We start from the raw sequence: 26,340 nt of genomic DNA on the forward strand, positions 1-26,340 counted from the left end.
TGGTTTCTGAGGTCCGAAGCAGGGGGACACAGCAGCAAGCCCAAACCAAGGAGAACTGTTCCCACTGCCCCGGGCAATTGCAGAGCTGATCTATCAGAAAGGTGGGCAGGCAGGACTGTCAGGGATTCAGGCAGCACCAGCTTGGAGTTGACCTAATTTGGACATGGGCTCAGCTAAAGCTGGCCTTCCAACACTCTAAGGGGAAAAAACGGCTTCGCTAAGCTATAAGCAGGATCGCAATAGAGCTGCCTAACCTACTTAAGGAGAGTGATGGCTTTCAAACACTTCTATTTTAATGCAGGCATTCAGGTACACTAAGAGCTGGTACCCTGGTTATGATCTGCCTTTTGTTCCTTGAGATCGACACCCTCCTTAGCACTACCCAGAAGTCGGAATTGCTGCCTGCACTGAGCACCAATAACGCTCCCTTTAAAGAATGTCCAGCCAGCCTTTCAGCCAGCGTCTGTCCCCTCTCTCATTTAGCAGCGTTTGCTAAAGGACAGCTGTGCCCAAGCCCTGTTGCGCCTGCACACTCACACACTGTCCGTGTCACATTGGCCCTGCTGCCCACGCTGTGGCTCTGGCTGCAGAGGCCCTGGGGATGGGACGTTGTCGGACCACACATATCCCCAGGTAGCACAGGCGCTGTGGCTGACTCTCATGCCCAAGTGTAACCTCACCTGGTGGCTGCTCCTTCACTGTGCGATGGATGGATGTTGACTGGCACTGCTCACACCCCCAAGCAAGTGGCTGGCAGGGAGGTCTGGGGGAGAAAGCCAGTAACTGCCTGCTCTGGACTCATTAGTGGCTTTTAGCTGTTTCAACATTCAAACTCGCTTTCAGAGCAGCTCTAGCTGAGGTGCATCCCGCCAGCTGCCCCCTCTTCCTGGACCTTCCCTGGATCTTCCAGCTGCTATGTCTTTGGTTTCTACTGAAGTCTGATCTTCCCTTCCTCTGGGAACCCAGGTTTAGAGGTTACTCTGAGCTGGTAATATTAAAAAACTGGTTATAATAATAACCCCCAAACACTACATCCTGAGTGCCACCCTCATCGGCTTCACCCTTATTCACTCCATGGATACTCTGGCTCCCAGGGGCCCCCAGACAGAAGGATCATCTTCTTCCCCACGTGACGGCTGCCCTCTCCCTCTACTGCTGCAGGTCACTATGGCGAGGATGCCTCTGCCAAACCAGTGACTGGGATACTGAGGCTGCAGAAGACACCATGGCCTCTGCCTGCACCTCGGACAGACTGGGCCAAGGAGCCATCTCAATGAATGACTCAATCTTTCATTCATTCAACAACACCTATGTGTCAGGCCCTGTGCTGGGCACCAGGGACACCCTGGAGCCGAGGTGAGACAAAGCAACTGCCCCTGTGGAATGTAAAATGGGTGCTGGAAAGGATAGCAGCAATTTTAGCCTGGAGTCATATGTGCGCTTATGAAGCAGGAAGAAAGGTTTGGGGGCACAGGAGAGAAGCCTGACTCAATCTGGGGTTTAGGAAAGGCTTCTTAGAGGAAATCACCTCTGGGCTGATGCTTGGAGAGTTCACCAGAGCAGAGGGTGCAGGCGAAGGGGGTTTTGGCAAAGAGAACAGTATGTGCAAAGGCCCAGGGGAAAGCAAGAGTTAGAGAAACCTTGGGAGGAATGTAGGAGCTAGAGTTTGGTGAGGCTTAGAGTAAGAGGGCAAGACAAAGGGCCAGGCCAGGTAAGGCTAGAGGGGGCAGCATGGGCAGATGGCCTGGGAGGGTGGCAACCAGCCTTCATGGGAAACCAAGCTATGCAGCCAATGTTATACTCTGTGGGGCTCAAGCCAGGGTGGCTGAGGGGAAGACAAGGGTGGCGCTGATCTGGGTGTGCTTCTAGGAAGGACCTCACCCTTTGTGTCCCAAAGCCCTGGAGAAGCAGGTCTCAGAGTCTGTGCTGCTCTTCACCACAGCCCTCCCCTGTGCCTTGTGCACTGATCCCTGGGCTCCTGGACACAGCCAAGCAACAGGCCCAGACCCCTTGCCCATGAACGAGGCAGCCCCTCGCTGCTCCAGGATTCCAAATGTTACCAGCCAAGGGTTGTGGACCATGGGGTTAGGCTCTCACAGAATGCCTTCTCCTGGGCTGCACTGGGCAGGGGACTGCCAATGTCCCCTGTGATGGGAATGTCTGGAATACCACCCTCCACCTGCCCTGGTGCCTGGCCACGGGAATGCACAGAGCCTTTTCACAGGCCTCAGCCCCTGGAAGGAATGTCCTCTCCCTGGTAGCTGCTGGGACCGATGGATGTGATGACTGATCAAGTTTCCTTCTTTAGAAATTAAAAACATCCTGGACACTAATGACAATGAAAACACAACAATCCAAAACCTCTGGGACACAATGAAAGCAGTCCTGAGAGGAAAGTTTATAGCTCTACAGGCCTATCTCAAAAAACAAGAAAAAATGGTAGTCAATCATCTAACTCTACAACTCAAAGAATTAGAAAGAGAGCAACAAGAAAACCCCAGAGTGAGCAGAAGGAAAGAGATAATAAAGATTAGAGCAGAAATCAATGAAATAGAGACCAAAAAAACAATACAGAAAATCAATGAAACCAAGAGCTGGTTCTTTGAAAGGATAAACAAGATTGACAAACCCCTAGCCAGGCTCACCAAGAAGCAAAGAGAGAGGTCCCAAATAAACCAAATCAGAAATGATAGAGGCGAAATAACAACAGACCCCACAGAAATACAAATGATGGTTAAACAATACTACGGGCAACTCTACTCCAACAAACTAGACAACCTGGAGGAAATGGACAAATTCCTAGAAAAATACAACATTCCAAAACTCAATCAGGAAGAATCTAAAAACCTCAATAGGCCAATAACTATGGAAGAAATTGAAGCAGTCATCAGAAAGCTTCCAGCAAACAAAAGCCCAGGGCCAGATGGCTTCACAGGGGAGTTCTACCAAACATTCAAGGAAGAACTAAAACCTACCCTCCTCAGACTACTACAAAAAATTCAAGAGGAAGGAACGCTTCCAAGCTCATTCTATGAAGCCAGCATCACCCTAATACCAAAACCAGGTAAAGACATCACAATGAAAGAGAATTACAGGCCAATATCCCTCATGAACATAGATGCCAAAATCCTCAACAAAATCTTAGCAAATCGGATCCAGCAGTACATCAGAAGGATCATACACCATGACCAAGTAGGATTTATCCCAGAGATGCAAGGATGGTACAACATCCGTAAATCAATAAATGTGATACATCACATAAACAAATTGAAAGAAAAAAACCACATGGTCATATCAATTGATGCAGAAAAAGCATTCGACAAAATCCAACACCCATTTTTGATAAAAACTCTCAGAAAGGTGGGAATAGAAGGATCATACCTCAACATAATAAAAGCCATATATGACAGGCCCACAGCCAACATCATACTCAATGGACAAAAACTAACACCATTTCCCCTAAGAACAGGAACAAGACAGGGATGCCCACTCTCACCACTCCTGTTCAACATAGTACTGGAAGTATTAGCCATTGCAATTAGGCAAGAAGAAGAAATAAAAGGCATCCAAATTGGAAAAGAGGAAGTAAAACTGTCCTTATTTGCAGATGACATGATATTATACATACAAAACCCTAGAGACTCCATCAAAAAGCTACTAGACTTAATACATGAATTTGGCAATGTAGCAGGATACAAAATTAACCCCAAGAAATCTGAGGCATTTCTATACACCAATAGTGAACTTTCAGAAAGGGAGATCAGAAAAACAATCCCATTTACCATCGCACCAAAAAAATTAAGATACCTAGGAATAAACTTAACTAAAGAGGTTAAAGACCTCTACTCAGAAAACTACAGGACGTTGAAAAAAGAGATAGAGGAAGACATAAACAGATGGAAGAACATACCATGTTCTTGGATTGGTAGAATCAACATCATTAAAATGTCCATACTACCCAAAGCAATCTATACATTCAACGCACTTCCCATTAAAATACCAATGGCCTTCCTCAAAGATCTAGAACGAACTTTCCAAAAATTCATCTGGAATAAAAAAAGACCCCGAATAGCTGCAACGATCCTGAGAAAGAACAAAGTAGGTGGGATCTCAATGCCAGATATCAAGCTGTATTACAAAGCCACTGTTCTCAAAACTGCCTGGTACTGGCACAAGAACAGACATATAGATCAGTGGAATAGAATAGAGAGTCCAGAAATTAGCCCGAACCAATATGCTCAATTAATTTTTGACAAAGGAGGCATGAACATACAATGGAGCCAAGATAGTCTCTTCAATAAATGGTGTTGGGAAAATTGGACAGACATATGCAAGAAAATGAAACTAGACCACCAACTTACACCATACACAAGAATAAACTCAAAATGGATAAAGGACTTAAATGTACGACAGGAAACCATAAAAATTCTAGAAGAATACAAAGGCAACAAAATCTCAGACATATGCCAAAACAATTTCTTCACTGATACAGCTCCTAGGGCAGTTGAAACTAAAGAGAAAATGAACAAATGGGACTACATCAAAATAAAAAGCTTCTGCACAGCAAAAGAAACCATCAACAAAACAACAAGAAAACCCACCTCGTGGGAAAACATATTTGCCAACGTCATATCTGATAAGGGCTTAATCTCCAAAATTTATAGGGAACTCATACAACTTAACAAAAAGAAGATAAACAATCCAATCAAAAAATGGGCAAAGGATCTAAATGGACACCTTTCAAAAGAGGACATTCAGAAAGCCAAGAGACATATGAAAACATGCTCAAAGTCACTAATCATCCGAGAGATGCAAATCAAAACAACAATGAGGTACCATCTCACACCTGTCAGAATGGCCATCATCAACAAATCAACAAACGACAAGTGCTGGAGAGGATGTGGAGAAAAAGGAACACTTGTGCACTGCTGGTGGGAATGCAGACTGGTGCAGCCACTATGGAAGGCAGTATGGAGGTTCCTCAAAAAATTGGAAATGGAACTCCCATTTGACCCTGTGATCCCACTTCTAGGAATATATCCCAAGAAACCAGAAACACCAATCAGAAAGGATATATGCACCCAGATGTTCATAGCAGCACAATTCACCATAGCTAAGATCTGGAAACAGCCTAAGTGCCCATCAGTAGATGAATGGATTAGAAAACTGTGGTACATCTACACGATGGAATACTATGCTGCTGTTAAAAAGAAGGAACTCTTACCATTTGCAACAGCATGGATGGAACTGGAGAGCATTATGCTAAGTGAAACAAGCCAGTCAATGAAGGAAAAATACCACATGATCTCATTCTTTCATGGATAATTAAGACCATTACAAACTTTTGAACAATAATAAATACAGTGGCAGAGCTGCCTCAAACCGATTGTCGGGCTTCAGTGGTAAGGCCAGGGAGGGTTGGGGGATAGGAGGGAGGGGAGTAAGAGATCAACCGAAGGACTTGTATGCATCCATATAACCATAACTAATGGACATAAGACACTGGGGGGTAAGGGAGGGCAGGGGCTTGTCAAGGGTGGGGGGGAAAAAGGACACATATGTAATACCCTTTGTAATGCTTTAAGCAATAAAAAAAAAAAAAGAACACACACACACACACAAAAAAAGTTTCCTTCTTTGCTTGGCCTCCTGTGACCTTAGGAGTCCAATGGTCAGGCTCAGCAACTGGCCCATGAGGAATGCAATAATCACAATGTTATTGTTTGATTATTGATTGATTGATTGATTATTGGTTATGTATTGAGTGCTTCTTATCAATCACTATGTGGACTGCTTTACAGGTTTCATCTTGTTTAATCTTCACAACAGCCCAAGTTTCTATGTTACCCCCACTTTAGCGATGAGGAAATGGACCACAGAACTTTGTGGGCCTGAGATTCCAACCAGCCCCACAACCTTCTGCCTCTCACTTCCTTTCCCTGCCCCTCACCCCACCCCAGGAATCTTCTTATTTTTCCTTTGTGTTCATTTTCTTCTTTGTCTTTTATGCTAGTGTCTATGCGCATTTCTGTTTGCCTGGTGAAATCCTTTTCTGGGCAAGGTAGATATGACTAGGCAAACAAACACATTTAACATGACCCTCCCTCCTAGTACTGAGCCATCGTCCTCCCCTCAAAGGTGTGGGTCTATAGGCCCAGGTGGCTTTATTCCCAGGAAGCTCCAGGCTGCTCACGCAAACAAACCCAGGGCAGGCCTGTCCTCCAGTTCTCATGTGCCCTGACATCTCAGGGGGACAAGGCTTGGGGCCAAGCGAGGCTCTTCCTGCCCAAGCCATTCATTCCTTCATCCAGTCATTCAGCACATGATTGGCCTGAGGCTCCAATGGGACCACCAGAAGGTTGAGTCTCAGCGGTGGATTGATGAGACCAGTGGGGGCAGCACTGCCGTCTGAGACAAGAGTGGCAGTGTACCTCCAGCGCTGGGGTCCGTCCTAGGACTGCACCCTGAAGCAAGCTCCCAAATTGGGCCCTAGAATCACTAGTCCTGCTCCCTGCAGGCACCTCCCTCACCTGCTCAGGCAGCACTGGGCCTCCCTGCCCACAGAGCATCGGCTTCGCGAGCACCGCGGCGAGGCTTCCTGAGAATGGCTGCCACTTCGGCGTGCACAGAGTCCCTTACTCTTCAGAGCTGTCCCAGCCCCTGGGACCTGGGACCAAAGCACTTGAAGAGGATTTGAGACACCCACCTCGCCCCCTCGTCCTACCTCAGCCTGGACCTCCCTCCCCAGCATGAGAGGCAGGGAAAGGGGAAACTTCCATTGCTCCTTTGTGTCGACAGACAAGCTGGCATTGCAGGCCTGACTCCAGGCCTGGTGGGAACAGGGTAACAAGTTTGCTGGGAACCCCTCAACTGTGGTGATGAGGGTTGGGGGTTGGGGAGCGGCCTTGGGAGGTGCAAAACAAAGGCAGGGCAAGGTGCCACCCAGGTCTCCCCGCCGGGGGCCACCGGGGCTGCCACCCCCTGGGACTCTGCTGGCCCGTGAACTCTCTGTGGCTCCTGGAGGCGCCATCGCCCTCATTTTCCAGAAGGGCGCCTTGCAGGCTGAGAGGTGGGGAAAGAGCGGTGCATTATTGTGCACTTTTTCTTAAGTCAGTGATAAGCTCCTTCTATTAGACTATAGATCTCGTCACATAAAATAGATTTGTGGACTCGCAGCCAGGGAGAGCCGCGCTCCTGAGCTGCGGAAATGGCTCATTTTCCCCCCTCTTCCTCGAGTAACTGATGGTCATGAATTTTTCACCCAAATGTCGCCACTAAAGATGTCACCAGCCTCCCACCCCTGGAGATTTTATGATCTGGCTCTAATGGGGTGGGGGTGGGGGCATGGGGAGAGGGGACAGCTGTTGTCCTGGAGCTGAAAGGGGATGTAGGCGAGTGGGGACAGAGCAGAGGCTGGGGTTTCCGTTCTGGAGACAGGAGAGCTCCGTTTATTGAGCAGTTACTGAGGGGCAGACGGAAGCCAAGCACTTCACACCCACTGTCTCGCTTCATCTTCACAACAGCCTGGGCAGGGAGGTGGCAGGGGGGCTGGGACTCAGAGAGGTGGAGTAACTTGCCCAAGGTCACGAAGCTCCTTAAAGCAGCAGAACCAGGGGCAAACCCAGCTCTGAAGGGCTTCAGATCACTGTTTCACTGCCTGTGTCACAGGCTCAGGACCGGGGGCAGGCTGTCCACGTCCCCGTCTCTGGCTCAGGATCTCGATGAGCAAATCGCACCACCTGTGGAACGGCAAGGCCGAGAAGTAAGACATACACTGGCTTTTCACTGGGGGGAGGGGGTGCAGAGGGAGCGGGGGAGAGGAACTCTTTTGCAAGGCTCAGAGTCGAAGTCAGATTTCATGGAGAAATAGCCTTTCCTCCTGCAGGGCTAACCTCTGAGAGACTGAGATGCTCCTTGAGGCAAGGCGTGTTTTCCTTTGGGGTAACTAGTTAGGGTGACATCCACAGCCGTTGCGGGAGAGGGGAGGGAATCGGGGCTGGAAATACCATCTTCATGCTCAGGGGCCACAGGCAGCCGCCCCCACTCTAGGGGGCCTCCATCGGCTCCTGGCCAACTCCTGCAGCACCAGAAAGGAGGGAACCCCGGCTCTCCACCCCTGGGGAGGGCTAGATGGCCGGGTAGAAAGAGAGGATTCTGGGAGGAGAGGTAGGTGTGGGGAAGGAAGTCCTTAGGGAACAGCCCCCCAAAGGTTCCCACTCAGTACATAATGCTTTGAGGTAGGAAGTGCAGGTCGGGGTTACTGTCTCCATTTTTCAGAGGAGGACTTCGGGTCACAGGTGGGGGTCGTGGAGGAGGGGCCTGGAAGAGCACGCTCTGGCCTCTGTACCAGATGCTGTGCCCAGTTCCTGCCACCTCCTCTCTCCCCAGTTTCATGTCACCTGCTCAGAACAAGCTCCAGCTGGTCTCTGGCCCTGCTGCCGGTCCAGCCCTGGCCATTCCGGTCATGCTTTCCCACGGGAAATCAGGGTGACCCAAGGAGGCCTGGGTGACAGGGGTGGGAAGTGGGGGGCATTGCCAAAGCCTCTCCACAGCCTAGTTCTAGTATCTCCCTGTCCCTCCACAACTCACCTCAGCTTCCTCCTCTGAATGAAGGGGCTTCTCCAACGAGGTGAGACCCTCACCTGCATCCTCTCTGTCTCAGGAGCAACAGCACAGCAGCCCTCTATGACTTGTTGGCCATGAAGCTGCCAAGGCCTGGGGTTAGGGGGTGGGGATGTGTCATCTGAGCCCATGGAACCCTGGGTAGGCCTGGTGGGCTGCAGCGAGGCATCCAGGAAGACATGATGGCGGCCCTTCAGCTCTCCCGGACAAGGATCCAGGAAAAGTGGAGGTCCGGCCCTCCCCGCCTTTGCAAAGCCCTCTCCCCAAGGGTGAGAAGGCCCATCTGGGGGTCCTCATGGAGCCATGGGAGGGGGCAGCAAGGCTGAGGGGTGGGGGCAATGGGAAGGAGGGGACAAATCTAGCACTGAGCCCCTAAAGGGAACTAGAAAATGTCTTGGATTGATTGACACTTTACAAGAATCAAACACTTTGCACGCGGGACTGCAGGCTGCAGCCATATTATTGCCCTATAAATGAGTAAGAAGCACGTTGACTGATTCATGACCAGGAATCGAGCCCAGGACAAGTAAACAGGCGATTACGATGCAGCCCAATAGATGTAGTAAGTGCTGCAGCGAGAGGAGGGAGCTCAGGGTGCTTGCTGAGCAAGTTACTAACTGCCCAGGGCAAGGAGGTGGCTGGGAACACTTCCTGGAGGAGGGGACCACTCAGCTCATAAACATTAGGGACACTTGGGCTGCAGTTCTCCCGATGGCAGACAGTGATGTCACCCTGAGGGGTGGAGAGAGGGCTGGCAGGGGGTGGGGTCGGGAAGATGGGGGCCAGCTCAGATTGCTTGGGTACTTAGAGTTTTTTCTTGAAATGACATTTTTTTCCTAATTACTTATCACACTTGTGAGTAGACAGATCAATGGAACAGAAAGAAAGCCCAGAAACGCATCCCAAAACACTGTAATTTAGTGTTGATAGTGGTGGCCTCTTAGGGATGTAAAGGTGCAAGTTCAGGAGGGGTTTAATTTGGATGAGTTTATTTGAGCCACACGGATGACATATGCCAGAAAGCAAGATCTCAAATGCTCCCAAGATGAGAGTGTTAATGAATGGTTTTGGCAGAACTGGGCAACCATCCGGAGACCAGTAAAGCTGGAGGCCAGGACACCAGGACACCAAACTGCAAATGGACCCAAAACTTAGATGTAGAAATTAAAACCATCAGAGAATCAGAGGAAACCATGAGGGAATCCCTGTATGAGTGTAGGGTGGGGAAAAGTCTTCCACTAATGACTCAAAATCCAGAAACCAGAAAGAAAAGATAATGATTAAATGAATAATACTGACAACAACAAACTTCTCCACGATAAAGGACACCACAAACACATTCAAAAGACAAACAGGGAGAAAAATGTTTGCCACTCACATCACAGCCAAGGGGCCAATCTCCCCAAAAGGTAAAGGGTTCCTAGGAAACAAGAAGAAAAAGATGAACAACCCAACAGACAAGTGGACAAAGGATTTGAACAGAGCATTCGGAGGAGAAAGAAATCTAGGTGGCCCTTAAGCATATTAAAAGGTACTCTCCCTCATTCATATGAAGACTTAGACGAATTAAAACGATACCAGGATACCATTTCTTACCTATCAGATAGGCAACAACCCAAAAGTATGACAACACAGCCTGCTGGTGAGGCTGCTGTGTTGGGAAACAGGCACTCTCATATGTGGCTGGTGGGAATGAAAAAAGTACAACCCCGATGAAAGATGATTTAGTCATTTCTTATCACCATTCCAGACGCATTTACCCTGTGGCCCAACAATCCCACTTCTGGGAATTTACTCAACAGATACATCTTGAGCACGTGATGGATGTACAAGCTTCTGCATCGCAGCTGTGTGTAATAGCAAGCCCTGGCAGCAACCCCAGTGTCCATCTGAGAGGACCGGTGAAATGAACGGTGGTACCTCCACACAATGGAATACTATGCAGCTGTTGGAGGAGAAGGAGGAGGAGAGGGCGGATATGCAAGAGCCTCCTGCATGTATCACTAGGTGGAAACATGAGGAATAGCATATGTGTTTGCAAATACATATCATTTCATGCATCTGCACAAAGAATACTGGATACACCGAAACAGGGGGTCAGGGGTTAGGATGGCTGGGAGATGAGTGGAAATGGGACTTCCGGAGCCTTTTGATGGCAGTTTGGATTTTGAACCACGTGAATATATTGCACATTGAAACTTCGATAGTGACATTAAAATAAACAACATGCCATGTAAGTAAGCGTGGATGTTTGTCAGGTACGTGGCTGGTGGTTTGTTTATCCCTAAATACCGAGGCCTAGACCTATAACAACCTGCCCTCCCTCAAATTTGGGAGAAAGGGCTATAGGCACTGGAATCACTAATGGTTCCAAGCAGGGCAGGCACACGGGAGCCCAGGAAAGCCCAGGGCTCAGGACCAAAGAACACCTCCAGGGCAAGGGGACTGTGGCCGGAATCCCACGGGCAGCTCTGGATCAAGGTGGGACCTTCTCGGGGCACAAGCACCTACACCCCCACATTCAATCTCTAAGCTCCCAAGAAGCAGCTCCGCACCCAGCTCCTGGCTTCTCTGCCAGCTGCTTTCTGCATGAGGAAGAGAATGCTCTGCTTTGGGGAGAGAGGAGCTACCTCAGTAAGCTTAAGGAAGCCCAGAGTCCAGGGGCTGGGTGGGCTGGGTCCAGGGCCCTCAGCCCATATGATGGCAGGTGGCCAGAGAAGCAGCCTGGTGCTCAGGGGACCGAGGGAGTGTCCCTCTCCTCCCTCCCTTTCAACATGAAGACTTCCTTCCAGCTGCAGATGAGGGCTAGGCAGGGAAGAAGGGAGTCCTAGATGCTTCCCCACTCCCCACCTCTTTCAGGAAGCCTTCCTGGGTCCATTGGGGTGCTGGGACACCTCTTTGAAGCCCCTCTGCCACAGCATGTCCTGGACTGGGACCCTTGATCCTGACAGTCTGCCACCCAGAACTGGTCTGCAGGTGTCCCAATCCAGAGCACCCAGCCCCTCGCCAGTGTCAGTGGGGCTCCGTCCATATAAACACGGAGCAGGAACACTTTGCAAACTTTAAGGGGCTCTGCACTAATAAGGTCTCCCTGGGGTGGGAGGGCGGGAGAGGAGGGGCCGTCTGGCTGTGGGTCCCCACCACAGGCCCAGGTTTTACTGCCGGCATTAAATGCCACGTTTGCTCGCACCCCACCCAGCGGCCTGTACACACCTGTACACGGAAGGCTGTAATTTTTCTGCATGAGTCACAGGCAGGATCACACCCAAATTACCGGCACTCCGCTCCTTAGGGCGGGCTGGCCAGGCAGTCGCCTTTGTCTTCCAATTATGTTGTTTTTTATTGCTCTTTAACTATAACAGAAACACCCAAAGAGGCAAGGTCTGGAGGGCAATTAATGACATACGGAAAAGCCACGCAAAACCACTGGATTTGGGGCCCATGGGAAGCCCTGTCTGGACCCAGCACTAGCTCCTCTAGTTGGGTATTAGGAAGCTATGTGGTGTGGTGGCTAGTGAGTGTGTTCTGACTTCCTACAGGATTCAGATCTTGGCTTTGGTACTAATCAGCTGTGTGACCTGCACAAGTCACTTTACCTCTCTGAGCCTCCATTTCCATTTCTATAGAATGGAACGGCTGAGGGGATAACTAAGCTGGCATTCTATCTATGCTGAGTCCGCTGCAGCATACAGTTGGTGCTTTCAGTTTTATAGGCATATTTATTTTCACTCAGCTTCCTATCTTTCTCTACAGCCCCTAACATACTCTCACGCACACAGTAGGCACACAGGATAGCTAAAAGAGCAAGAGCTTTGGAGTGCAGGTTTCACCCATCATAAAGATATATATATATATATTTATATTAGAGGCCCAGTGCATGAAATCCATGCACTGGTAGGGTCCCTAGTGGGGCCTCCCTTCCTTCCCCCATCTGGCCCGCCCCCTGGTCAAACTCCAGGATGAACTCCCAGTTGAGGGGACAATTTGCATACTATGCTTTTATTATTTAGGATTTTTTATTTTTATTGATTTCAGAAAGGAAGGGAGAGGGAGACAGAGATAAACACATCAATGAGAGAGAATCATTGATCAGCTGCCTCCCTGCACACCCCCTACTGGGGAATGAGCCTGCAACCTGGGCATGTGTTCTGACCTGGAATCAAATCCTGACCTCCTGGGTTCATAGGTCGATGCTCAACCACTGAGCCACCATGGCCAGGCAACCCATCATAAATATTAACTAAATACCTTGATGTGTCCAGAGCTGGGGATCCAGTGATCCAATCTCTGCTCTTAAGGGGTTCATCCTCCCTGAGAGAGTGGAGACCCAGAGCTGTAACAGGCGAGACAAAGCAGGTGACAACTACACATCCTGGAAGCAGGAAGTCATGCCTAGGGTGATGCATGCCTGAGCCTGAGCTGTGGAGGAAGAGGCAGAGGGAGGTAGGTTAGGAGAGCGTGTTCTCAGGCAGAACAACGCGTGCAAAGGTCCGGAGGCGAGACACGGCTGGAGGAGGTTTGGGAACAGCTGGAGCTGGGAAGAGGATAGGGAAAGATGAGGCCTGAGGAATCACCAGTGTCAGACCTGAAAGGACCTTTTCACCCAGGCTAAGGAGTTTGAGCTCCATCGAAAGGACAGGAGGAGCCCTTGGAAGGATTTGAAGCTTTTTGATGCTCTGATGTTGAGGGTGGGAGAAATGTGCATTATGAGGGTGGTGGCAGAGACAGTTCAGAAGCTACAGCAGTGATCAAGGCAAAAGATGGACGAAGCTAAATCTGGAGCAACTTTGAATCTCTCCTTGGCCATGTACCAGCTGTGAGAACTTAGGCGAGTGGTTTACATACTCCTGGCCATGGTTCCTCATCTCCTCATTTCTAAATCACAGTAGCAATGCCTACTTACCAAGATAGCAAGATTTAATAGGGATTAAAAGCAGGACTATGCCACACTGATGTAAATAAATAATTGGATAAATAAATAAATGGGGGAGAAAGCACAGCTCTTCCATACAATTAACACTGTAGAAGAAAATGAAAGTGATCTTTAGACAAATAGCAGCTAATAATTGTTGCAAATGGTATACACTCAAAGACTACTAAAATTAAGGCTAAGCATGTGTTGAAGAGAGACAGGATGTGCTTAGTCTCAAGTATCACTCTCCAGATACTTATTAACTAACTAGACGCCCAGTGCACAAAATTCATGCACTGGCGGGGGGGGGGGGGGGGTCCCTCAGCCCCACCTGCGCCCTCTCGCAGTCTGGGAGCCAGGGAGCAGGCCTGAGCCAGCAGTCAGACATCCTTAGCGCTGCTGCAGAGGCAGGAGAGGCTCCCACCACTGCTGCTGTGCTCGCCAGCTGCGAGCCCAGCTTCTGGCTGAGCAGCACTTCCCCTGTGGGAGTGCACTGACCACCAGGGGGCAGTGCCTGCATTGAGCATCTGCCCCCTGGTGATCAGTGCATGTCATAGTGACTGGTCATTCTGCTATTCAGTCGATTTGCATATTAGCCTTTTATTCTATAGGACTAGGGGCCCAGTGCATGAATTCATGCACCCTGAAAGGAACTGTGGGCCTTGAGGCTGTGGTGGGCACAGGGGTGTGTCTCGGCCCACCCTCCATGCCCCCATCTGGCCCCTCCCACCGGGGGACCCTGGCCCCCTGTCTGTAGGTAGCCCTGTTCCCACAACCTCCGCTCGCACCTGCTGACGGCATGGAGCAATTGGGGCTGGTGCCAGTAGCAGGTGCAAGCAGTGGCTCTGGCACCAGCAGTGGGTATGAGTGGGGCCGGTGCAGGCAGCTGGTGTGAGCGCCAGATGGGTTCATGGCATGCAGAAGCAAAGAATTTTCAGTAACCTCAGAGGCTCGCCTTGATGACAGCGACCAGTGCCCTGCCTTGGTCTGGTGCCCCTGCTCACCTGATCCACCATCCTGCCGCAGTCGACACCTGCCATGTTCCTCACTCTGCTGCCTGTTGCCAACACCTGCCATGTTCTGTGCATGCCCCCTGGTGGTCAGCGCACATCATAGCGACCGGCTGTTAGGTTGTTCAGTTGTTCTGCCATTTGGTCTATTTGCATATTAGCCTTTTATTATATAGGATAAGGGAAGGAGAACAGTAACTTTACAGGGAGAAACCTGGTGGACACACCTAGCCAAATGATCAAGGCTACTGCAATAAGTCACATTTCTATGATGTACCTAGCAGGACACAACAGTGTTTTTGTGGCATTCTCACTCAAAATGTATAACCTCACTCTAACCATGAGAAAACACAGGACAAATTAAAGTTGAGAAAAATTGATAACTGATCAGTATTTTTCAAAAGTGTCAAGGTTATGAAAGATGAAGCAAGCCCATGGACTTGTTAGCAACTAGAGTGAGGAAAAATGACAATGGAAGGCAGTGTGGGATCCTGGATAGCATTCTGGGACCGGAAGAGGATAGTAATGGTAAATTCAAGCAAGATCTGGAGTTTACTTAATAGTATTGTCCCTATGTTGAATTCTGGCTTTTCATGATTGTTCTGTGGTTATAGAAGATGCTAACTTTAGGGGAAGCTGGGGAGGGATATATAGGAACTCTAACTATTTTTGCAATTTTCGGTAAATCTAAAATTAGCTTAAAATAAAAAGTGTGGGGTTTTTTGTTATTTCTTCAAGGACTATATTAGTGGTTCTTAACCTTGGAGACACACTTGAATTAGATAGATTTTTAATGACGATGCCCAGGCCACTCCTCAGACCAGTTGGACCGGCATCTCTAAGGGAGGGACTAATCTTTGAAAGTCCTCAGGTGACACCAATGGCAGCCCTGGTGGAGGGTGCCCTCTCTATAAGGTACTTGGCCCATAGTAGGCCTTCAATAAGTCATCATTCCTCGGCATAACTGACACCTTTGTGCATTCAACAAATATTGGTGAGTACCTGCTAATGTGCAAGGCACAGCAGGGACGAACAAGAAAGACAAGATCTTTATATTCCAGTGGGGGAGACAAACAATAAATATGTGAGATTACACATGTGACAGGGACTTTAAAAGAAACAAGTGGATACAATAGGGGGAGTAACTGGAGGGGTGGAAGCTCCATTAAATAGAGTAATTCAGAAGGGCAGCCCTGAGGATTTGGCATTTAAGGGGACATTTCAACCGGAAAGATGGAGCCCGGAGAAGGGATGGGGGTGAGGGAGTACATGATACAAGAAGAACAGCCAGAGTCCTGAGGCAGCCTTGTAGCCATAGAGAGGGAGGGGGCATGGGAGACGGGCCATGAGGAGGAGTCTGGGTTTCACTTCAGGTGCAATGGAAAGACTTCAGGAAAGGCTTACGCAAGGTGGAGTGGGGGGATCTTCTTTTATCTGATTTAGGATTTTAAAAGATCTCTGGAAAATAAAAAGATTACTCTGGTGGCCTGTGGAGACTGATCAGCAGGGAACCCATCAGGAGATGACTTGCTCTGTTTGGGAAAGAGATGATGGTGGCCTGGACCAGGGAGGTGACAACAGAGGAGGTGAAATGCCAACGCATTGAAACAGGCCTCTGTGTTGAACCCAGGTTTGGGGTAAACAGTCCCCTGGCTGCCCAGCTCTCCCCTCCAGCCCCTTTGCTGGACAGCTGAGCTAATGCTCCTTCCAGAATCAGCCAGCAGCTACGTTAGAGCCCACTGTCCTCCAGGCCAGCCTGTCACGGCCCCAAGACCCCTTCCTTCAGAGCAAACCACACATCACATCACATATTAGCCCCATAAGTCAGTCACATGCTCTTTGAGTCCCTTAAACTGATAGGGAAAGTGAAACTCAGAGAGGAGAAGGCATTTACTCAACATCATACAGCACATGGAACCCAGGACAGACTGTTCCACCGGCCAGACTGGGTCCCTGATTGAGGCTCACCTCTTCCTCGGAGCCAGAAGGATGGGTGGAGGTATTGGCAGAGAGCTGCCCCTGTGTTCTTGGCAAACAAGGCAAAACTAACAGCTCGAGCCAGGCTGGGTCCACACAGCCTGAAGATGGCAGCACTGACAGCTCAGAGATATAGCTCCAGGCTGGTCCCTGGATTCCTTGACACCCTAGCCCAGAGAGACCAAGCTCCCAGGAAAGTCATTCTCACTAAGGTGTGAATGACTGATAGCTTGTCCTTTCCTGAAAGAGAGAGAGAGAAAGCATGGGGGACATACACTGGGTTCCAGAAGCAGGAGAAAGGGAAGGCACTAAAGATAAAAACTTTGTCCCCGGACACAGTTTATTCTCTTGGCAGCTGTAGGCCCTTGGGGCTCAGTTACTAGCTGCAAACTCCTCCACTTAATTTCCCAAATCAACAACAGATGCCGGAGCTCAGTGTCTCATCCACCCCCACCAGTGCTGGAGTCCCCTCCACAGTTGGTGGCTGTCCCTCCCCTGGCTTTGGATGCCGCCAGTGCCAGGGCCTTGTGCTTATCAAGGGAGCTTATGCCATATGACAACAACTGCTAGAGAAGTCCCTTTGTACAGGTGTGCAACAGGGAGGGAGGTATTAAAAAACTACAGGAGGATCTATTAATTTCCCTTTTATAGATGAGGAAACTGAGGCACTGGGAGGCAAAGGGTTGCCCGACATCACACAGAACAGAATGGAGCTGGGATGCAAACCCACACCAGAGGCCTGACTCCTGGAAGCTCTCTAGCAGGTGGCCTGAGGGGTCCAGCCCTGGCCTGCTTGCCCCATCATAGCAGTCCATTTGGTCAAAGTTCTACCAAGACCTGGACAGTGTGGCTCATAGCCCCGTGCACTGAGAGGTTTACAGTTCGATTCCAGTCGGGGTACATGCCCAGGTTGTGGGCTCGATTCTTGGCAGGGTGCGGCCAATTGGTGGTTTCTCTTTCTCATAGATGTTTCTCTTTCCCTCTTCCTTCCTCTCTTTCTAGAATCAATAAAAACATATATTTTTTAAAACGTGTGTTCTCCCAAAAGCCATGGTGAGGTGGGGTGGGGAGGGGGGGCGGGGAGGGTGGCATGACGGCGGCACAGGCCTAATAGTCACAGGCCCAACTCAAGAGGAGACGAGGCAGGGATGGGGGCCTCAGGATATCACTTCACCTCTCTGAGCCGCATTCCTTTTTCTTTTTTAAAATATATTTTTATTGATTTCAGAGAAGAAGGGAGAAGGAGAGAGAGATAGAAACATTGATGATGACAGAAAATCATTGATTGGCTGCCTCCTGCATGCCCCCCAATGGGGATAGAGCCTGCAACCCAGGCATGTGCCCTTGACCTGAATCAAACATGGAACCCTTCAGTCAGCAGGCTGATGCTCTATCCACTGAGGCAAACCAGCTAGGACTCTGAGCCACATTCTGAGCAAAGTTGGGCCCATAGGCCTGGTTCCCCATGATCTGGGCAGGACATCCCCCCCCCCCCCCCCCGCCAAGCCTTCCCACCATGCAGAGCACACACAGGGTTCTCCACTGGTGATTAGGGGACTCTGGGATGAAGGGATGATGGAGACCAGTCTCACCTCCTCCTCAGGAGGCCCTGACCTCCCCTCTGCCTGTTCCCACGTTCCTCCAAGGCTCACCCACCTCCTGCCTTGTTCTCCTGGGACTCAGGCCCCAGCCCCATCCTCCCACCCAGGCACAGCTACCTCAACCCAGGCCCCCTCCCTCCCTGCAAAAGGCTGCGAATGCTTCTGAGGGCTGGAACATCTGGCTAATGACGGGGAAAGTGCTGAGACGACAGGTTATTTCAACACTGTCATCATCCGTTGGGTATTTCAACACTCAGTGCTTGTGCAAGAGACATAATGGGACCTGTCATAAACTCACGCTGTCTCGAAGCTCAGGCACGTCGCGGCGGGGCTGATGGGGAGCTGTTGGGGTTTAGCAATAGGCGCTGTCTTGGGGCCTGCAGCCTCCTTAGGGTTGTTTTGGCTCCACTGTGGAAGGCCCCGGAGAGAAATCTCAGGGTGTCAGAGAAAACCCAGAGCAATTACCGCGGGGGTAATTAGATGGTGGCAGAGATAGATAGCCCACCTTCCTGCCTTCCCGCTTCCCTCTGCCTGCCAGGGAGCGGGAAGGGGAGGACTAGCCGCCCCATCCCACGGGCCGGCCCCCACCCAGCCAGCCTCCTGGCTTGTAGGGAGGAGGCTGGAGATGACCTCACGGCAGCAGCAGCTGTGAATCACGGCCCTGACCACATTCCCACTTCCCTGGGGGTGGGCAAGCCTGTGGGTCCTCAGAGGTGCAGCTCAGCACCCACAGCTGGCGCCCTCCCACCATGGCGGCTTCTCCGGCTGTGGGGAGGCTCCAGGCGCCCACTGAACTCTCCACAGCGGACCAGCGTCAGGGCTGGGCTTAGAGTCCTTGATCAGCTCATCCCGATCCAAGATTTGGTCTGAATCCTGGCCGCCCCTTCAGGAGGATACGTAGAAGGAGGAGGGTCATGTAGCGCCAGCTGCGGCAGGGAGGTGAGGTCCAGAGCAGCGCCCTGCTGACCACACAGGATAGCAGTAGTGGGGAGCAATGCTGGGCTCCCCCCACCACACAGGACAACAGAGTCACTGCCCCGAGCTGGCAAAGCTGGAGGGATGAGTGACCAGAGACCCCGAAAGCCAAGTGAAGCCCAAGCAGAGCACCTCCAGGCGGAGAGCCAGCCCACATCCTCCCCCTGCCCTCCCCCCATGCCCGCCTCACCCCCAACACACGTCTCCAGAGTGTCCGGGAGAGACAGTTCCGGTTGGGGACCTGGCGAGAGCTCATGGAGGCTGGGCTGGGATGGGAGTTTAGGCTGTTCACCCCGGGAGATGAGGTGTGGGAGGTGCCAGAAGAGAGCACCCAGGAAGAGGGAAGAGTGTGGAGAAGAACATGGGGTCTGGAACACATGCTGCAGGCCATGTGGGTAACACAGACTGAGGCCAGGCAGGGAGGCCCAGGAGCCTGCGTTCTTTTGAGAGGAAGCCATAGGCCATTGACCACAGGAGTTCCACGTGCTCCGCAGTGCAGGGAGCCTCTTCTTAGGCTCTGTCTGGCAGCAAGAAGCAGGTGGAGAGTTCTGGGGCAGGAAGAGGAAGGTGAGAGGCAGAGCATGACCATTAGGCCAGACCATAACCAGCTGGGGACAGTGGCCAGAATGAGGGGTGGAAGAGAAGGCAGGCGCCGGGTGTGGGCCTGAGGATGTAGATCCCCAGGATTAAGCTCCATGCTGGGAGGACTAGGATGATGAGGGGCCCTTCTCAGAAATGTACCAAGGAGGTGGAGAGGGTTCGCAAGGGACTCTGGGTCTTTGCGGACATTGGCCCCAGGCGGTCCACGCCCCTCCACCAGCTAGGATGCTCATTCTCTGCTTGAGCAGACCTTTTAAGAGATAGTCAGCTATCCTCCCAGGACACATTATCCAAGAAAATGATCCTGTATGGCTCTTGGCTCACGCTCTAGGATGCAGACTCCTTCCCTGATCCCACCTCCTGGCCTGTCTCCTTTTTGTACAGTGTCCCCTCCTTGGCCTCTCCTGGGCCTCATTCAAGGTCACCCATATGGTCACCAGGGCAGCCCTCCCCAGCCTGCCCACCGCCCACCCCCCCAGCTGAATCCTACTGAGTCCTCAACACAGCCCATGCCTGTCCCTCCACTGGTGTGCCCACTGCTCAACCCCCACCAGCCCCCACCTCCTACCTGGGCTCCCACTGCAGCCTCCCCTTGTCCTCCCCTGGCTGAGCTGCAGCCCAGTCCCTCCGCCTCCAGCCCCCCCCCCCCCCCCCCCCCGTCCTCTCCCAGCTCCCCTGCAGGAAGCTGGTCATCCAGCCCTCAACCAGGCATCCATTGCCTGTCCTTGGGGCAAGGACCTGTCAGCAGGACTGTGCATCCCCTCTGCCAGAGGCTCTGTTCCAAGTGCTATTTTTACAGGAGGAAGTCACCACCTTCACACATACAACAGCTGGGGAGAGGGACGGTTTTCCCTGACTGGCGCCCGGGTCTCAGTGATGCTCACGCCTGTCCTATGTGGTCGGCACCATCATCGTTCCACAGGTGAGGAGCCAGCCACCCCTCCTTTTCCTGGGAAGGCAGTCACCCAGGCCCTGCCCTCCCCAGCACCTCAGCCTGGCTTCCTCTCAGGCACCTCCAGTGCCCAACACTACCCTTGCCTGCGTTCACAGGCCCACGATCAAGCAGCCATGAAGCAGAAGGGGCCTGGCCTTGGTGTTGGCAGTCCCAGCTCCACCCTAGATTTTTGCTCCATCATTTGGGGAAGTTTTAAGCGTCAACGGGCTTTTGTTGTCCCCCTTCAAACGGAGGCAGTGGTGTCTGCTTCTCTGGCCAAGGGCATGGCTTGGTGAAGAACACCCCTGAGCACAGGCTGGCCGGCGGGTAGGGTCTAGCTCTGCCTCTTGGGGCTGGGCCACCTCACTGCACTGGGCCTTGTTTTCTCATCTGTAACTGGGGGATAATAACTTCTCTTTTATCCAAAGCCCAGGAAGGTGTGATGGGTGCTCTGTCATGTTTTCCCTCTGGTGGTCGAGGTTCCCTCTGGCTCTAGAGCCATCTATTGTTCCTTGATGGATCACTTCCCTGGGGAGAGCTCTGTAGCTCTGAGGCTGGACCACCAACCTCTCGACAAATGGGTCTGCGGTCTCAGTAAAGGCACCGCTGCAAACCCAGAAATGAGCCCATTTCCCATCAGCCTTCAGAGAGCTGCGGGGGCCAAGCCAAGGAACTCAACGCCCCTGAGGCTGGGCAAGGACTCAGGGGGCACCACAAGCCCCTGCCCACCTAGTGGGGCAGACCAACTCCAACACACTCTCTCACTCTCACTCACTGTCTTCCCTCCTCCCCTCTCCCCCAGTGAGTGCCCCATTTACGAACCTTCTCTGAACATGACCTATGCCCTCTCAATGTAAGGCGCCTTTCAGGCTGATCCACATGATGACAGGGTAGTTAGGACCTCAGGATGGGGAACAGAGAGGGGAAGTCAGCCACATAAGGGTGGGATGGAGGTGGACAGGAATGGCCATACTCCCTCCTGCCTGCTCTATGCCAGGTTGCACGCTGGGCCCTGGTGTCAGAGATTCCTGATCCCCCAGCCCCAGGAGACATTCTTAGCCCAGAGGGGGCTGCACACAGCATAAGAAGAGCCACCAGCCCCATCAGAATGGGGCCCGCAGGGCAACCATGGTGCTGTGGGAGCCTAAGGAGGGCGTCCAGGCTGCCCTGATTCCCGGGGCACAGGGGCAGCCTCACTGCCCAGCCTCCTGCTTCTCCAGAGGCAGCCGAGATGCTGCCGGTGGTCCAGGCTATGGGCCTCCCATTGTCACTTCCCCCACTGCTCTGCCGGATGGCACCGTCTCCTAATGCATCTGCCTGTTTACATTCCCCCAACGAAAAGCAGCTTTGTTTATGGAAAAAAGCTATTTTGGTTCCACGTTTTCTCTCTCAACTCCTCCGACTCCCAGGCAGAATGGCTGCTGCTCTCTTGGGGAGCTGAGGCGCCATGGAGCCCATCTCCACCTCCTTGAGGAAGTGCCCCAGGGTTCCCTCATCTGTAAGCGGGGCATAACAGAGACCCTGGCCAGGGGACTCGGGCACAGTGCCACCCTCTCCCACCAGGGCTCTAGGGAAAGGACCAATGTGAGAGCCACCGTCAGCACAGGGCAGACAAATGTTCCCAAGGGCAGAACAGGGGCTTGGGACACCCCGCCCACCCCCCCTCGGTGCACCACACCAGCCCTGGCTCATCAAACCGGCCCATCTCCCCTGCGGGTGAGTGATATCATCCCCATTATACAGATGAGAAACTGAGACTCCCAGAGGTGAAGTGGCATCTCCCAAGTTTCAAAGCTAGTGAGACCCAGGGGTTTCCCTCCAGATCTCATGCCAGTTCCCCAACACCAGCCCTGGGATGGAGGGGGATGTGCATATCTAACAGGGGAGTCCATGGCCATGGCCATTTCTGTAAAAAGCCACAGCACACATTTCATTCCGGGCCCAGGAAACAGTGAGCTAAGCATGAGCAGGCAAAATCAAGTCCTGTGACATGGGCACTTCTCCAGAGGGAAGCTGCCATTTTCCAGATGGGAACCCCAAAGCCCGGCAGGGGTAAGAAAAAGCAAGTCATGCCATCCTGCTGAGAAAAAACAAGAGGTGGGTTCCCTATGCCCAGTGCACCTGCCCCAGGCAGGAGATGGGGAGACAGTGTGTGTGTGGGGGGGAGGTGGGACGGCAGGGGGCTCTACTGCATACTCACCACACTCCATGCAGGATGCCTCCCCATCCTCCTACCTCATGGCCATGCTCACTTCCTCTGTGGAATTTGTAATTTCTGGTGCATGCACATTACCTGGACTGCCAAAGCAGGTCAACAGCTGTCACCATGACAACAAAGAAAAAGGGAAAGAAAAGCTGACGGAGGTGGAACACCCCCTACAGACACTGCAGGACACCTTCCCTGGCCCTGAGTCCCCTGCCCCAAGATGGGGAGCCCACATGGGGAGGCAGGGGCAGACGACTGGGCCCTCTCCCCACGCTCGGGATGGCAATCAGGGAATGATTAGAGAAGAACTTAAAAGTTCTCAAACCTGCCGAAACCGGTTTGGCTCAGTGGATAGAGCGTCAGCCTGCGGACTGAAAGGTCCCAGGTTCGATTCCGGTCAAGGGCATGTACCTGGGTTGCGGGCACATCCCCAGTAGGGGATGTGCAGGAGGCAACTGATCGATGTTTCTCTCTCATCGATGTTTCTAACTCTCTATCTCTCTCCCTTCCTCTCTGTAAAAAATCAATAAAGTATATTTAATAAAAAAAAAAAAAGTTCTCAAACCAGAAGCTGGATGTGCTCATAGCCCTGTGCAGGGCCTCCCTTTGTCCTCAGGGGCGCTCAGCACGTGGCTAGAGCAGTGATGTAGGCCTGGGGTCACCTGTTCTAGAATAAAGCAATCGGCTCTAAGCCTTGAGGGGACACTGCTTCCCTCAAGGCCTTTTGCCCTGGGCTCCTCTCGCCCTGCCTTGCCCACGGAACCACATGCAAAACCACAAAGGAAACTTCCAGACCCTCAGTGGAGGGATATACAGCACCAAGTGATCTTGTTCCTTGGGCAAACAGGTGTCCACGTCACAAAGGTGCTTGCAAGCCAGCCTCGCACCAAAGCAGTGTTGCCCTAGATGCCGTTTCTCCATCCTCCCGTTAACCCCAGAAGGGAGAAGAGTTGCAAATCAGCATGACCCCCCGGGCAGAGGGCAAGAATGGAGGGGAACCTCTGTGCTCATCCGAGGGGCGGTCAGGGCTTCGCTTCCTCAGTTGGCCCTCAGGAGGTCACTATGACCGAGTCAGCACCCAGGGCCCTTCTTGGAGCACCTTTTTATTTTAATATTATTTGTTGATTTGAGAGAGAGAGAAACATCGATTTGTTGCACTTATTTATGCATCCATAGGTTGCTTCTTGTATGTGTCCTGACCTGAGATTGAACCCGCAGGCGTATCAGGATGAGGCTCTAATCAGCTGAGCTCCGCAGCCAGGCCAGAGTGTCTTCCAGAAGAGGAAAATGTGACCCCTTGGCCTAGTGGCCTCCTGCCCCAGACTGTCTCCCCAACAGTGATCTCCACCCCCCAGTCTAATAATAGGAACGGCCGACTTGAACCAGGCCTTCCCTGCTCCCTGGAAAGCACTGTGATTGGCTGAGAGCAATCGTTTATAAAATACAGTCACCGTCTCAGCCTGCCCCTGCCCTCGTCTTGCATCACCACACATGGGAGGAAGTCCTGTGACCGGGGACGCGTTGGGGCTCAGCCACACGCCATGGGCCCAGGGCCTGGATTCAAAGGACCCCTCACACTCGAATGCAGTCCTGTACAGTTTACAAAAGGCTTTCCCCTGCCTCATCCCAATTCACCCTTTGAGGTGGATGAGGAGACAGAGAGGGGATGTCACACACCTAGAAAGCACAGCGCCAGAACCCAACCCCCTTCTTTCTTCACCTCAGCTCACAAGCAAGTGCTCAATTGCCTGCTCTGTGCCCAGTGCTGGGTGGTAGAGGCCTGGGGTGGGTGTGGTCATGGCCCTGCTCCCGGCCTCAGCCCGTGCCATCCAGCCCTCCATCAGCAGAGGGTCCTGGCCAGATTCAGATCAAATCCCACCCTGCTGGCCTGCCCAGAGCCTGCAGCAATAGTTCCCGCTGCCTAGAGGATCAACCCAGTCCTCGGCCTGATGTGCTGAGACCCAGTACAAAATCGTCTCTGTCTGCCTCCCCTCTCTAATTCCCTCTTCATCACTTCACACTCTCTTTGTTTTGGCCAAATAGACCCAATTCTTCCTTCCTGAAAACTGCTGACATATGGCAAGCACACCCTATTTCCTGTCCACCGGGACTATATGAAGCTACCAGAACGCGCCCTGTGCACACTCAGTGTGGCCCCTCCAGGCCTTTGCCCGGGGTTTCATGTTCCCCCATCCATCCACATGCACTTCAGTGCCTGGGTCAAATTCTACCCTCCACAAAGTCACCCCACAATAGAAGTGACCACTGCCCTATAGCAGAGCTATAAGGAGGCAGCAATAGCAGTTTCCTGGACAGCTGTGAGTAGAAGTCAACCCTTTGGAATAGTTCTTCCTCCTCCAATGTGGGCAAGGTCACTCTGGCTGGCATCAGAGTTGCAGGCCTGTCTCTTATTCCTCCCACCAGATGGTGAGTTTCTGGGGTGGTGTGGGGGTGTGCAAGGAAGGATGTGACTCCTCTCCGAGACCCTAGTACCGAGCACAGCGTCCCGCAGAACACAAGAACTGCTACTGATGACGGTCCGAATGAATGAATGAGCAAAAGGACAAATGAAAGAAGAGGACAGAGAGTGGCCTGGGGCAGGCCTTTGGGGTGTCCATCATGCTCAGAGCGTGCTGGACAGTGGACTCCCCCCTTCTGTGGTATAGACCACCTGTGCATCATTCTTTTGCCTGAGAAAAGCCTCTGAACACTTGCCCAACGCCTGGAGAATTCCCTACCTTATGAGTTTCCATCTTCCCTCACGGAAGCCACTCATCCACCTTCTGGCCTCGCTTGCAGCTAGGGTTTAATCATTGTCCTGGCCTCCACCAGTCACACCCCCAGACTCAGGATGGGGAGGGGTGACCCAGGAAACAGATGCCACGTGGAACTCATTCTGATTGGCAGGGGTCAGCTCCTATGTCCAGTTTCCAGGGCAGTGCCATGACTAGTGTGGGAGGGCATGGGGGCCAGCCAGATCTGCCCACACAGCAGTCCTGTAGGGAGATCTGGGCCCGCTCCTGGTTCTGGTATTCTAGCTTTCCTGGAAATTTCGTGCTATGGCATATCCTTAGATAAATTTCTTATCTGCCTAACCCGGCCAGAGATGGCGTCTGTGTCTGAAATTCCAGACCCTGGTTAGCCTCACAATGAGGAAAGTGCCCAGGAAGCCTCCGCTGAGCCCGGCTTAGACAGGCATCTGTGCATGGAAAGACGGCCAGCCAGGCCCTGTGCGGGGCCCTGTGGGGGGCAGCAGGCTGAGAGAGGGACAGAGGTGCACCAGGTCAGGCCCTCCCTGGCCGAGAGGTGCCTACCCTCCAAAGTGGGCCAGGACAGGTTGTGAGCGGTGTTGCCAGAGGTCCTGACGTTGCCCCTTCACCCCTGCTCTTGTTTCCGCCTATCAATCCTCTCAACCTCTGCTAACTCCTTCTCATTATCTTTTAATACTCAGCTTCTCATCATCTCCTTCAGGAAGCTTCCAGCTCTACCTCTTCTGGGCTAGG

At 52.0% G+C, this 26,340-nt stretch overlaps 1 long non-coding RNA gene across 1 annotated transcript in view; it reads right to left on the minus strand.

Moving 5' to 3' along the window:
• Positions 1 to 7,430: 7,430 nt before the first annotated feature.
• Positions 7,431 to 26,340, minus strand: part of LOC139008202 (uncharacterized) — a 37,413-nt gene continuing 18,503 nt past the window's right edge. The window contains exon 3 of the long non-coding RNA XR_011471116.1: positions 7,431 to 7,739. This is a non-coding gene — a long non-coding RNA (uncharacterized lncRNA). The remainder of the gene's footprint in view (positions 7,740 to 26,340) is intronic.

The sequence above is a fragment of the Myotis yumanensis genome, unplaced genomic scaffold (genome assembly GCF_028538775.1).
Source record: "Myotis yumanensis isolate MYYU_CA2020_CCGP unplaced genomic scaffold, mMyoYum1.0.hap1 SCAF_4, whole genome shotgun sequence".
NCBI lineage: Eukaryota > Metazoa > Chordata > Mammalia > Chiroptera > Vespertilionidae > Myotis > Myotis yumanensis.